The sequence below is a fragment of the Octodon degus genome, unplaced genomic scaffold (genome assembly GCF_000260255.1).
Source record: "Octodon degus isolate 3935 unplaced genomic scaffold, OctDeg1.0 scaffold00150, whole genome shotgun sequence".
Classification (NCBI taxonomy): Eukaryota; Metazoa; Chordata; class Mammalia; order Rodentia; family Octodontidae; genus Octodon; species Octodon degus.
The window spans coordinates 4,128,463-4,143,465 of record NW_004524726.1 but is presented as its reverse complement, the minus strand read 5'-3'; the positions used below and the strand labels follow the sequence as shown (position 1 = coordinate 4,143,465).

Here is a 15,003-nt window from a genome sequence, read left to right as displayed (position 1 = left end):
GCATCCAGTCCAGTATGAAATACAGGTTGGACGTGAAGTTCTCTCCCTTTGACACTGAGGGCCTGCCAAGTGCTGAATACTGTTCTAAGTGCTTAAGAATAGTGTAGCAAAGTAGAAAAAATGGCCTCCTTCATCCAGCTTCATTCTAGTTGGAAGAAGCCAATAAAATAATCAAAGTATATTATAAACAGAGTTGCAGAGAAGATAAAAGCAAGAAAAGGTAAGGAGGAGCTCACTGTGAGGCATACAATTTTAAATAAGGTAGTCAAGGAAAGCCTCACTTCAAAGCCCTCAAACTTGAGTGCGTAAAATGCTGATGAAGTAAGAGAGATAACCATGCAAGTATATGAAGGGAGAAAGGGAGGGAGGGAAGAAAGGAGAGAGGGAGGCAGCCAGCCAGCCAGGCATGAAAACTTCACAGCCTCCAGCTATGAAAAGAATTTGGAATTTCACTCTGCGACACAAAGCAGAGACTTATTCCACAATGATACGCACGTACATTTGTGTGTTCATGCCTGCATGCCTGCATGCATGACACAATGAGGATGTCAAAGTCATAGAAAAGAAAACCCTACATTGTATCTCTAAGTTTCAGATTAAACAGTCAAGTGCAAAGAAAGGCGCTGTACATGTTCAAAAGCAGATTAGTTGAGGTGGAATTTTTTTTCCATTTCACTTGTTTTATAGTTTGCAGTAATTTCATTTGAGAAAACATGATCAAAGTACAAAACAAATTAGTACTAGGAAGACAGGCTGGTTTTATTCACATCAGCATCAAAGTGGAAATTTATTAAATAGAAAAATCACAAGACAGTCACTAAGGATAAAGAAAATAAAGTTGTGATGATGAGAGCAGTGAAAATGAACATTCAATTTTTACTATCATCACTGATATCATAAAGATACATTCAATACTCACTAACATTTAATCTATATTTTTCTGCATAAAACTACCAAAGTATTATTTGATCAGTACAAAAAAATTATACACACATATCAGTAAATAAGGTTTGACACTATGACTTGTTCCTGCCTAGCCCTGCTTCCTAATTAGTCTCCCCCTCTCAGATAGTAGCTTGTTTAGGATTTCTTGTTATCACGAGCAGTTCAAGCTTCCTTTCCTTGCCCTCTTGGCATAACTCGCATGAGGATGGAGACAACTCTCTGCCTGTGGCAGTCTACCTCCCCAAATAACAAATACATCTCCAAAAGGACTTAACATGCTGATTATATAACACTAACTACTCAATAGTAATAACACAAGCTAGCTTGTTAAGATACCAGTAAAGAGGCTTCACCAAAGAAGGTATATGAGCATAATCATAATGACGTGTTCAAGATCTCCTGCCATTAAGGAAATGCAAATTCAAACCACAAACAGTACTGCACATCCTCAAATACAGTGAGTATTTGAAGTATTTGAAATGTAGAATGGTACTACCACTTTAAAAAAGACTTGAGCTGCTGCTTTTAAAGGTAAATATAGATTGTCCACATGAGTCAGCGATTGCATTGCTTAACAAGGTGTTAAGCACTAAAAAAACAAAACAAAACAAAACACCACACTCATACATGTTCAGAATAGCTTTGTTCTTAAAAGACAAAAGCTGGGAAAAATTTCAAATGTTTGTCAATAAATTGTGGTATCTCCAAATAATACAATACTGCCCCATAAAAAGAACTCATTTCTGACAAAATACAATCAGATAACTGAACTAAGAAAATGAGGTTGTGTTAAAGCCAAATGAAAAAACAGTCCAAAGAGTCTGGCTCTGTTTCTGTGAGATCACCCCGGCCGGTCAGGTCTCTCAGTTGGGGCCGTGATAGCTCAGGCACAGAAACAGAGCTGCTAAACTTGAGTGTGTTCATTAACGGGTGGTGATAAGGAAGGGCAACATTTTAAATGCAAGCAGTAAACAGATTTTCCCCCCCCCCGTAAGTATTGGGAAGGACAGACTTAGCTATTGGCTCAAATAATTTTTTACATTGATTTTTCTCTGGTTTAAACAAGTTGTTGTCTCAAGGCCTCTGCATTTGCCCCTCAGAATCCTGCTTCTAACACTCCGTTTCCTAACCCTTACTACCACTAGTACACCCCGGCCAAGACTTACTCACATACATCAGTCAGGTGTGAACTGAGAGTGGCTCCCCAAAACCCTGCCATCCCCACAGGCCTTCTAGGAGCTATCGTACACCAAGTCCCCATCTATGTTTCATAACACTCAGTACCTGTATTAAAATAACCCAAATTACTACTTACTGAAAGACAGAAGGAGTGCCTACTGTGTTCCAAGCACTAGCTATTATTTAATCAGCTTATATGGCATGGATACAGAAGTGAAATAAAAGCCAAAATGATTCTTAGATTTTTAGTTTAAGCCAGAACATGGTGCCTCTTATTTAAATGGGGAAGCTGGATGAGAGTGAGTCAGAGGTGAAATCGCCACTTAGAGTCACCAAATGGCATCTTTCTAAGAAAATAACATTATATGGAGACCAGAATGAAAAGGAGGGAGCTAAGGAAATGGGGAAGCAAGTGGAAAAGCAAATACAAGACCGTGAGACAGCACTGAACTTGGCATTCTGGAGAGTAGGAGGTCTGACTATATTTCAGCGGGCATGACAGAGACACAGATAACAGGGATAGGAGAAGCCTGTACAAGCCTGATGCTAGAAGCTGCAGGTGGCTACAATGTGATCGCTCTTTTTTTATAGCTCTTAAGCTAAGGTTGACTTTTTAAAGATTTGGAAACAAGAAGAAAAGGAGGTTTTTTTGTTTGTTTGCTTTTTGTTTTTTGAAGAAAAAAAGGAAGGGGGAGGAGGAATGAGGGAGGGAGAATGGAGCAGGGGGAGGGCAAGAGGGGGAAGGAGGGGAGGAGATGGAGAAAGAAGAAGAGGAGAAGCAGAAGGAGAAGAAGGAGTAGCAGCAGAAGAAGCAGAAGCAGAAGTAGCCCTCAGCAGCACAAGCAACTGAGATGATACAAGATAGGTTCCGGCCTGAGTATAAACTGCTAAATTATCATGGCTCTGATTCAACATGGCTGAATCCCCAAAACAACAGTTTATCCTCCCAACAACCAGTTCCTCCTTGCTCCCTAGCTCAGTCCTGGATACCTTTCCTGTGCACCTAGGGAGCCCCAGTTGCTCCTTGTGTGTCCCTGAGCCTGCCCCTCAAACTCCACTCCTATCAAAAGTTCATAAGATCTCCATCCTCCTGTCTCAGGGCAGAGGATCACCCATCTCCCTGCCATCTAGCCTCCCAGTGTCCTCCTCCTCAATGGCAATAAACACCTTTCACTCCTGTCTTCTACATCTGCTTCTCGGCCATGCTGTCAAAAAAAACCTAACAATATGCAGCACACAAAGCCTAAAATTTGTATGACTTGCCACTTAAGAAAATCTTTGTCAGCTCCTTATAGGACCTTACAAACCATCATAAAGACTTTAGCTTTTATTTTAAGCAGAACAAAAACCAGCTGAGGGGTCTGCACAAACAAAAGTATAAAGTGTCTAATAGGTTATTCTAAGGACCTTGTGGCAAAGATCATACCCAGCAAATTGTGGATCAAAGAGCCTGCTTAGGAAGTTACTGCACTGTTGTATGAAGAGTACTGAGTAGCTTGGAAAGGTACCAGTAAGGGGAGGCACAAGATCTGACCACCATACAGGACTTGCTCATAACTGACATATGAAGTATGAATAACATAAAATTTAGTGATGAGGCTTTTAGTCTCAATGAGTTAATCTGCTGATAACTCTCAGTTTGACAAAAGCAGCAGTAATGATGGACTGGGGATAAAACTGCTCAGAAGTTCAAAAGGAAAAGCAAGAAAAGAGAAGAGAAGAGAAGACAAGAAAAGAGAAAAGGGACAGGACAAGACATGGACTACTATTCAGAAGAATAAAAGGGAGCAAAGTTGTAGGGCAGTATGTAGAGGGGAATCTTGAGTATGACTTAAGAGTACAGAAAAAAACACATTATATCTGCATTCTAATAAGAATGACCAAGCAGAAGAAAAATTAATGATCATGGTGGTGGTACAAGAACAGATGCAGGAAAACAAACAAAAGCCCTAAGCACAGGTGAGAGATATGCCCTACTATACAAGAGGAGAAAATGATATTATGCAGTTACAGGGAAATTTTTTCAATGTAAGAACAGCAAAGCCAAGTTTGATTCTGATCAATTTGGTGAATCACAACTAAAATATGACAGTCCTCTTCTGGGTACCTCACTATTCTCAGTGAAAACAGTACAAACAGAATCAGCCTTAGCTAAGCACACAGACTTCATATTGCTTTCAGAAAGTTAAGAAATGCTCCAACAAAGAATGTGTGGTAGAATATTTGCATGCTGGTCGGGGCTTGCTTGTGAAGTGTGGTCACTGAGAAAAGACACGGCACTGTAGATGCCCTAAGATGTGAGCCTTGCTCAGGTATGGGTGCTGAAGAAGTGGGAAATTTAGCTTTACCAAAAGCAGGGTTTAAATGGTCAGAAAGGCAAATGAACTGGTGGTTGTTATCAGAGAACAGAACTATGTGTCTTAGGTAGATAAGAAGGCAAGTAAGCAAGAACACGGAAAGGCAGAAGTTATGGACATAAAAAAGAAAATGCCAAGGCAATGGATCAGTACATCCAAAAGGGTTACAGAATTCTTAAAATGGGGGTGCTGCATAAGTAGGAGAGAGAGTGCTCAGGAAAGTAAGTCTGTACATCATATTTAAAGAGGGTAGTCTAGTATCTCAGGTAATAAATATCTAAAGATTTAGTAAAGAATAAATATCACTAGGAATGACAAATTCAAAAAATAAAAAAATACTCCCCCTAACCCACAGGGATTGAACCGAGGACCTTTTATCCCCAACCAATTTTTACTCTTATTTTGAAACAGGACCTTGCTAAGCCTCCCAGATTGGGCTTGAACTTCTGATTTTCATGTATCAGCATTCTAGAATGCTGCAATACCAGGCCTGTCCCCCCAGACCCAGCTAGAAAGCAAAATGTTGGCTAGGTCCTCTGTGTGAGAGAAGCCTTCAGAGATGATAGAAGTGAGAAGAAAAGCAGTTAATTAGGTAACTAAATCTTCCAGGAAAAAAGAGGAGTCCATTAACACATGCTAACTTCTTCGTGAAATGTTTCTTTCTGCTAATTCATTTGCCTATCGACAGTCTTTGCAAAACTTTTGCTATTCAATGAATGAATGAATAAAATAAAATACACAGGCAAAGGCTTAAAGAAGAAAAGAAAGCAAAAGTCAGTTTCTCTCTCTCCCTCCCTGAAACAAATGCTTACTTAGGAATATTCCAAATTAAAGAACTAAAGATGCAGGAAATAGCTCAACTATTTGGGAGATTAATTTTCAACAAAATTTCCTCTTCCATTACTTTCATTATATTACTATCAAAATATAAGTATGAAACAAAGACAATCAAGGGGAAAAAATATTAGAATCTGAAATACTCCTTTCCAGCACAGGTACTGTCCTGCTTCTTTCATTTCACCTAACTTCAAAAGAAGCAGCAAAGAGCAGGGTGTGGGGGAGGACACGGAGCTGCAGGTCTCTAGTCCATTAGCCATGAAGATGAAAATGCTTGGAAGGCTTTATCCCCTGTGGTATCAAAACACATTAGTGAGATAAGGCTGTCTGCCTGGCATGAGAAAAATTAGAAGGCTATTTATCCAACATAATTTTTCAATCTTTTTTTAATCCCTTAGTAAATTTTATCCTAAAAAAACCAAATGCAGGATAGCAAATAAAAAGTATATAGATTATACCTGTCATACTCCTTATTAAATGTATTTTAAGGTATAAAAAGGCATACACCTTTAAACAAGCTTATTTCCCTGACCACTGCAATTTCTCTAAAGCCAAACAATCTTCCTTTCTTTATGTAACTATTAGAGGTAATGGTTACCATTTCCTTTGACCTGTCTTGTCCAGATTCCTTTGTTCCTGCCTGACTGCCTGCCTTTTATGTCAGTTTTGGAGGTTATTCAGTATATGTTTCCTCACCATTCTCTCTCATGTGTTTGAAGAGTAATTTGAGGTATCATTTCCATAACAAAACTGCACTGTATTTGCAGTTCCCAGGATAAAGAATTCAAGAACTGACCTCCCTCATTTTTCAAATAATTGAGTGATTTTCACATAATCTTGAGGAATCCAATATTTTAAAAATAATAAAACAAAAACCTAAGCCTAGAATCTCTACACACTGCAGGAGGATAACACAGCACAGTGAAACACTATGCTTTACACACAGCAGTTACTTAAAACAAGTTTGCCTACATTACCTAGACATCAGAAGACTCATCTGTGACCACTACTCCATTCACTGTAGACTGTTACTCAACAAGCCAAATGACACTTTATTGCTCCCAGCAAGTAACCCATTCCAAAACTCATTGAAAAAGTACCTTAAACTACAACCAAGTACTCAGTTTTTTAATCATACTGAAACCTATGAAGAAAACCCACATTTTTTTTAACACAAGGACTCAAAATATAGCCTCTAGAGATTAAAACATGAAAAGCTGGGGAACCCATAAGATTAGCTGAAACATTAAGTTTGGCAAAGTTACTTATTAGATTCTAAAAATCTTTCTCCACCACATCTACTTTGTAATTTTAAGTGGGTGAATTAGGGATGGGAAGCCACACTAGAAAATGCAAACATCATAAAGGCCACATTTCCTAATGGCCACTGAATATACTCAGGCTTGCCTTATATAAGCATATACGTCTACCTCCTTGACTCTTAAGACAGTGACCATAAATTAACTGGCTTGGTTTCTATCTGCATTCTGTCTGCATCTATATCCATTCAGGTGAGGAGACATTGTAAGAAGATGATACAAAATGCCAAGAATATTTTTAAAAAATAGTTGGCCCTGCTAATATTTGAAGAAAACAGCCAACTCAGCAGAGTACAAAACAAGGGTAAACACAGTGGCTGCCAGGAGGATAATTATAATCTAAACTGCCATCATGTATATCACCACTTAAATGCACTGCAACAATTTCCCTGCATTTTTCAAAAGATTTCAAGCATCTCTAATGTCAGTGATCAACAGAAACACCAGGCTTTCATTGCAGCACGAATGACTCATTTCTGAACATTTACAACCCAAACAGATCTCTAGTGCCAATAAAATGTTACTCATCAATGATCTTAGACTCCTAGCAGAAATATGAGAGATGAAAAGTACTATGAAAAGTACACTCACCAACAAAATAAAATTTATCAAGGAGTTTCCTTAAAGAGTTACAGGTTTTTGATACATTTAATGAACATAAGGTACAAAAATTTTGGTAGCTGCTTTTACTTCTTACTATGAAGTATGAAAAAATTACAAGAAAGGGGGAGGGAGAGAGGGAGGGAGGAAGAGAGAGAAAGAGAGGCAGACAGACAGACAGACAGACACCCTGCTGAACTCCTCCTTTTTTGTCTCTAAAAGATACACAAAGAAAAGCTTACAACCTCACAATCCAATGCTACAATTAGACAATTAAATTAACTTGAAATAATAAAAGAAATTCAACACATTATATTCCAGTATTATCTACCCATATTTAACTCATATCAACCTCCCTTCTGCTTCCTGGCAACCATGAACTAAGATCTTTGCTCTACCATACACTGACATTAAGCTACAAATACGAATTTGTAGTTTTTAAAGTGTGAGACTGTAAGAGTGTGTGAGTGTGTGTGTGTGTGTGTGTGTGTGTGTGTGTGTGTGTGTGTTTATAGGAAGTGAGTGAAAAGGAGGAAAGTAGACATGCATAGAGGAAGCGATAGATACATATGTGTATATATGTAGCATGTGTTTTCCATATACAGATGTACAGTTAGCATTCTGTAAACTGAGGTGCTGTGTCTGTAAATTCAAGAAACAGCTTACTAAAAAAAAAGATTTAAAAAAAAAATTTTGATTCAATCTGTACTATACACATACAGACCTTTTCTTTGTCATTATTCACTATGTAACACAGCACAACTATTTACAGTGTATGGGCTATAAGAGATAACCTAGAAATAATTTAAAGTAAACCTGTAAATTTTGAATGGCTATTTTGGCTGCTCAATAACAAATATAAATTAATTTTCTCTAAAAAGAAAAAATTAAAATTGAAATGTATGGGAGGATGTACTTAGGTTATATGCAAATACTGTCTTATTTAACACTAGGGACTTGAGGATTCTCAGATTCTGGTGGGGACAGGGGTCCTGCAATCAACATCTCAGTGCATACCACTAGATTACTGTACATGTATCTCATACCAACATGTGCACACATGTATACATGCAAGAAAACACACATTTTCTAGCTCTGTGCCATAGGGACTAGAAGTAAAGACATACTACTAGAAGACCTACCCTAGGCTTTGCTTTTAAATATGATTCGCCACTTAAAAAAAGCCCTTGACTCCTTGAGAAATGGCTTATTGTAAAGCTGGGATTAGGACAGAGAAGAAAGATCATGGGAGACCACATGCAAGGCAGTAAAGAAACACTTTCAGGATGGCAGGGGTAACAGGGAGGAAGGAATAGGCATAGTAGACTTCTACTGGGCAAATCGATGAGGACAGAGATAGGCAGTGACTGTTCAATGGGTCCAGCGCTTCTTTTTGACTTGATAAAAATGTTCTGGAACCAGATGTCTGTGCAACATTGTGAAAATAATAAATGCTCATGAAAATAATGCAGCTTAAAATGATGGATTTTTATGTTATGTAATTTGTAACATAATACCCAAGATTTTATAAAATATTTATGAAATAGGAAAAATACCTTGACAAACTATCTCGAGGAAGAGAAAGGAATGTGACATTTGAATACACAGGCACTGTCCTATTTCCCCAGCAAGTTCCCCCAACATTACCTGGGTGTATTTACTCAATTTATCAACTAGCATACTTAATATTTGTGGATTTTAGTATGTGAACATACTCTAAAAGTACTAAAAACCATTTTGAAATTCATCACTATTTTTAAAGTTACATGCACTCACATCACACCTCCTAAGTATTCAACTCAGTTTTAAAACATGTCATTTAAAGTATCTTACATAGAATACCATTATAGTGCACACCTGTAATCCCAGCACTCAGGAGACTGAGGCAGGAGGACTGCTATGAATTGAAGGGCTGCCAGGGCAACATAGTGAGCTCAAAGCCAGTCACAACAACATAGTGAGGCTCTGTTTCAAAAACAAACAAACAAAAAGAATATCATTATATGTATCTTGGTTAAACAAAATTAAATGAAAAAGTTACATAGTGTCATCAGATAAGGACACTTATTTTCACTGAGCATCTTTGGTTTCACCTGAACAACAAATTGTGATTTAATGATTTAAAAAACAGCTCCAAGCTTGAGGAGGGAAATCTGATGAAATAAACATAGATGTTCTGATTTGCCAGCCCCTATTTGATGGTTCAATGCAGGATACTGGCACATCTGAAGAGACAGGAAAAACCGCACTGATGCTCTTAGTCATTGCTTCATTATCTTCTTTATTGTGTTGATTATGTTTATGTTAAAACAAAAAAAGCACTACAAAACTTCATTGGGCATTTACCAAAAAAGAGGTGGGGGAATGAGAAAACACCAGCTGTTTCAGTCTTTAAAATTAGGCAATTTGTTTTTTAATCCCTCCAAGTAATTCTGCGATTATTTTCCTCCACAATTCTGAGTTGTATTTTCAAGTGTCACAGCTAACATTTACAGTTTACAACTGTTGATCTCTTTTCCTTGTTTATTTTCCTTGATTTAGGAAGACACCTTACCACCCCATAAGTACATGCTATTTTAGCCTATAAATCTAATTTGTTTTTAAACAGCTAAAAACAATACAAACACCACAAATCTAATACACTTTCTAGATAACTCTTCAAATAAACAACATAAATATGGGACAAAAACAAAAGTAAGAAGAAGCAAAATCTTTGGATCCTCCTCCATTAGCACAAGCTTTGGGGCTCTGAACTGTGGTCTCCTCCACATAAGTGTTCCAAAGGTGATGGGGCAGAAGCAGCTGCAAGGAAAAGCCACTTGGAATATTCCTATGTGATCACAATAAGGTGGTGGTGCTTTCTTAGTAGCACCTTTTAAAGCACTTCATAGATCAAAAGAAGGACAAACCCACAGCTTTCAAGTTTGGGGTAGAGAGCAATAAGATCAAGACAAGAAGCAACTCAACTCCAACAAAAACGAGTTTGTGGGTCATTTGTCTATACTCCACTCTTCTCAGTTGAGAGATACAAAAAGGCCAACACAGTCTCAAATATCCATTTCCCAGAATTGCTGGGATGTTGATGTTTTAAATATTATACAAATTATTCTTAAATAAAGGAAGGTGACTGATACAAGTTTACTGAACTATAGCACTCCTATGAAGAACATGCACAACCGTGAAAACTAAAAATTTTGATAATCTTAAAAATTATATAAATTCATAATTTCTAGATGTTTCTTAAAACGCAGTTATCCACCTAAAAGATTCACTCACCAAGGATATACCTAAATGTCTACTATTTACCAGTAAATAATGGCAAAATGAAGTAAAAGAGAATTTGATTGACGAAATGCTTATCACCAGGTGGGAAGCAGCACCCACAGAGCACAAAGTGGTGGTGGGGGAGAAGATGCTGAGATGAACCAAAAGAGAGGATGACGATGCTGTTTTGCCACTTTACATCACAGAACTGAGATAGAATGGCCTGATACAAGTTAGGGAAGCAGGAAGACTTCCCAGTGGAGAAAGCCAAAGAACCAGACCTAGAGACAAATGGACAGTGAGGTGAAATAAATTGCTGGTGCATTTTGAGAACCAGGTAGCCACATTACAAGTATTACAAGAAATGCAAAGAAAACACTAAATATACAAGATGTAATTCTTGTGTAAGAAAATTTTCCCTGAACTAAGAAACTACACATCTAAACCACTGAATTAACTGGCTTTCCAACTAACTTAGGTATTTTTTACAAATACCTAAATCAACTTAAATAAACAATAATGCTCATGGTTTTAGAGTCTTTAGTCCACAGACAGCTGTGCCCGCTACCTGTGGTGAGCAGCAAGTCCTGATAGGGGCCATGGAGCAGGAAGCAGCTCACTCTCGAAGGCTAGGAAAAGCAAAAGCAAAAGAAACAAAGGCGCAGGCACCCCAATATCCCCTTCAAAGCAGGTCCTAAATGAATCAACAATGTCCCACTAGGCCCCACTTCCAAACAGCATCATGAACTGAGGACCAAGCCTTCAAAATATGGGCCTTTGGAGATATTCAAGATGCAAACTACAGTTCCCATAGATAACAGGAATTAACTGCAGGGATGAATAGAGTCTAAAACATTGTACTTTCTAAACTCACAAAACTGTCAGGAGGATGAACATAAGCCTCTGAGATAGCTTATAAGATTACAAAGACAAGTGATCGATGACGTAGAGTGTGCCTAAGGAGAGTCACAAGGGGAGAAAACACTCTCTCAGGCTTTCACAGAGAGCACATTGGCCAAGCAATGGCCGTGGCTCATCCACATGGCTGACACTGACAAAGGTTCTACAATCTGAGGTACAGGATCTCAGGATAAATCCTGAGGGCATTTCACTGACCTTCTCAGACCAAAAAGCTACAACTCTTGTTGCACAGGTCCTGCTTTACCTTGGTCTTAACCATCCAGTAGAAAAGTATGAAGACAAAACATAGGAAGTAAAGCCATGCTGTTATGTTGAGCTGTGGGGGACTAGGGTCAATAATTTCTGACATTGCCAGTTAAAAAGAGGACCCAATGCTATTATGGTCTGCTGGACCCTTTCGGAATGTTTTGCTGAGTTTACACACCTATAATATTCAATAACGGAACTTAGAAAAAATAGGGTATATAGATGAATGTCCATTTTGTATCTGTGTATTCATGGTGGTTAGGATAGATATATAGTTGCATTCTCTTAATGAATAGAATGATTTGTTCTAATGGTGTTTGTAAATAGGATCTCAAGTCCGCATCTTGTACAGCAATTAACCACTAAGAAGAATATATGCAATGTGTTATTTGTTGAAACTGTACTTCCGATTTGATTTGAAACTGTCTCATTGCTATCTGTTTATCAATAAAATTTTCAAAAAAAAAAAAGATTACAAAGACAAGATGCCAAGCTCAGATGGACCTGTAAAGAACTTACCTTCTTAGCCCTATTAGAATCACAGAGAGGAAAGAGAGATGAAATCAGATTGAGATGAGATGAGAAGAGAGAACTAATGTTACTTCAGCAAGTTGAGTGCTCCAGTCATACAAGGAACTTGAACATGTCCCATCGCCAAGGCACTTAGAGAAAACTGTTTCTCCCATTAATAAGAAGATACAAAAAGAACGCTCTTATATGATCCTGCCCAAACACTCGATTTATATTTGTTTTTTGTTTGTTTGTTTGTTTTGTATTTAGGACAGGGTGTACAAGGTCTCACTGCATACATCGGACTCGCAGTGATTCTCCTGTTCACAGCCTCCCAAGTGCTGGGATTACAGGCACGTGCCACCACACCCAGTCTCAATGGCTATCTCAGCGCACCCCAGGGACGGGGCCAGCATGGCAGGCCAGGGGATCAAACTCACCACCCCTGAGTAGGCGTAAGCAGGCAATTTAATCCACCGAGCTATTTGGCCAGCCCCTGTACTTGCTTTTATTAAAAGAAAAAAAAAAATCAAAAATTTCCAAAACCTTAACCTCATCCTGCCACTGTCTCATAGGACCTTCACTCCAGATAAGACAAATACAGCCCTAAAGGATTTCCCTATATGCTCATATCTCTATTGCTGTGATCCCTTCAGCTTTATATATATCCACACCCCATTCCCAAATGTTCAAATGCTACTGCCCTACTCTACCAATGTCACCCTCCTAAGAACCTCTTTTTTTTTTTTTTTTTTCTTTCGGAACCGGGGATTGAACTCAGGCCTTTGTACTTGCCAGGGAAATGCTTATTCCACTGAGCCATCTCCCCGGCCCCCAAGAACCTCTTTTCTAATCTCAGCAGGAGATGATGTAAATCTCCCAATTCCCACCCAAGACTTATTTTTCCCATTTCTAACCTGTCTCACTAACATATCAATACAGTGTATGACTACTACCAGACTAAAAGCTCTTTGTAAGATAAATGCTAGGGTTTATCTTTAAGTGCATCACTAAAAACAGGAACATTATTTTTAAAAAGTTTTAAAACTTGAATCTTGATTAAAACCGTGTATGGTCATTGGGTAAGGCCATACACTTACCCTCAAGCATTCAACCCACGACATGCTGAGCATCTGCTCTGGTCAAGGAGTGTTCTGTGTGGTAAAAAAAAGTGAAGTGAGCAAAGCAAACTAACTACCTGTTAAATTCTCAAAATGAACTCTTAGTAATTTGACTAATTTGGGAAGTAATTCTTTCCAAAGTTGTTTTAGTTTCACTGCTACTCAGACCAGTAATTCTGCATATAATTTCAAGTTCCTTTAAACCTTTATTTTTGGACATCTCCCAATCATACTCCAAGAACCATGTGAATAAAAAGGCATGTTTGTCTGGGTAGAAAAGATGAAAAGGCCATATTCTCAAGTTCTACAGTAGTAGGGAGGAAGCTGAAAGTATTAATAATAAAAAATAACTAATATTTATTGATTGTTCAGGAACATGATTAACTTTGTCCATAATAAACTCTTTACTGCTTAGAACAGTGTTTGATATATACAGTGATGTTTGTTGAAGGAAAGAAGTGAATAAATAAATTAATGTAAGATGAGATATTCCTACTAATCTAACACAAACTACTACTAAAATGAAGATCTTCGTTGAGTGTGGTGGACACTCAGGAGGCTGAGGCAGGAGGATCATCACAAGTTCCAGGCCACCCTGGGCTACATACTGATTTCAAGGTCAGCTGGAGAAAATTAAAGGAAGTCTTGACCTGGATACCTATATATCAACACATTTTTCATCTCTGGAGTCAATCTTAGAAAAATTTTCAAAAATTCCTACAGTAGTTTATAAACAGACTATTTTCTCAGGTCCTGTTATTTAGTACTAAAATACTAAAACACAAAAAGAAAAGAGTGAAAAATCTGCCAGTCACTACTTTTAGCAACAAAAGTGGTACTTTATTAAAAAAAATTTTTTTTTTAAATCCGATATACATAGGGGAGGAGAAATAATTAAGGTATCTTTCTAGGTTATCAACAAATCCAAAGAAAAAAAATACAGTGATCTTCAAAAAGTACTATTTAATCACTGCTTCAAGCAATATATTTCAAAATGCAGAATAAGTCTCATGATGATCTTCAAGAACACATAGTCTCCATAAATTATTTATTATCAAACTTGAACACTTCTAATAAAATATTTCTTTTAAAATAGGCTAAGAAAATTCAAAGAGACAGTATAAATTTAAGAGAAATATAATTTTATAGCACTGTTTCCACTCACTGATATGTACCACAAGGAATGCACCATTTACTAAACAGAAATGCAAACTGGATTGCCCTGAAAGCACTATAATCCCCAAATTTAATGATACAAATGTGGTAACTCACATTTGGATTAACTTTTTTAGTTAAAAAGTAACTAAAATTTTAGATGCCAGAAAAGCACATATCCTACATAGGCTTGTCAGGCTTAAATTGACAATGAAAATAAACCATCGAAATAGCACGGTGCATACACCTGTAATCCCAGCACAGTGGCAGGCTGAGGAAGAAGGATTTCAGGTTTAAGACCCACCTAGACAACTTAGTGAGACTGTCTCAAAATGAAAATTAGAAAGGGCCAGAAATATAGCTCAGTAAGGAGGCCATGTAGTTTAATACTACAATCAATGGATCAATCAATAAATCAATAAACAGAAAAAAGCACAATTAAACTCAGAAATGCATAATTTATTTTCCAATTAATTTTCAGTCACTACCTCACAGGTCATGATTCATGATTAAATACACTGACTGATGTTGCTGGTAAATGTTCAGCAA

At 37.6% G+C, this 15,003-nt stretch overlaps 1 protein-coding gene across 1 annotated transcript in view; it reads right to left on the bottom strand.

Moving 5' to 3' along the window:
- Diaph3 (diaphanous related formin 3) overlaps positions 1–15,003 on the bottom strand; it is a 523,261-nt gene that overhangs the window by 393,840 nt on the left and 114,418 nt on the right. The window lies entirely within an intron of this gene.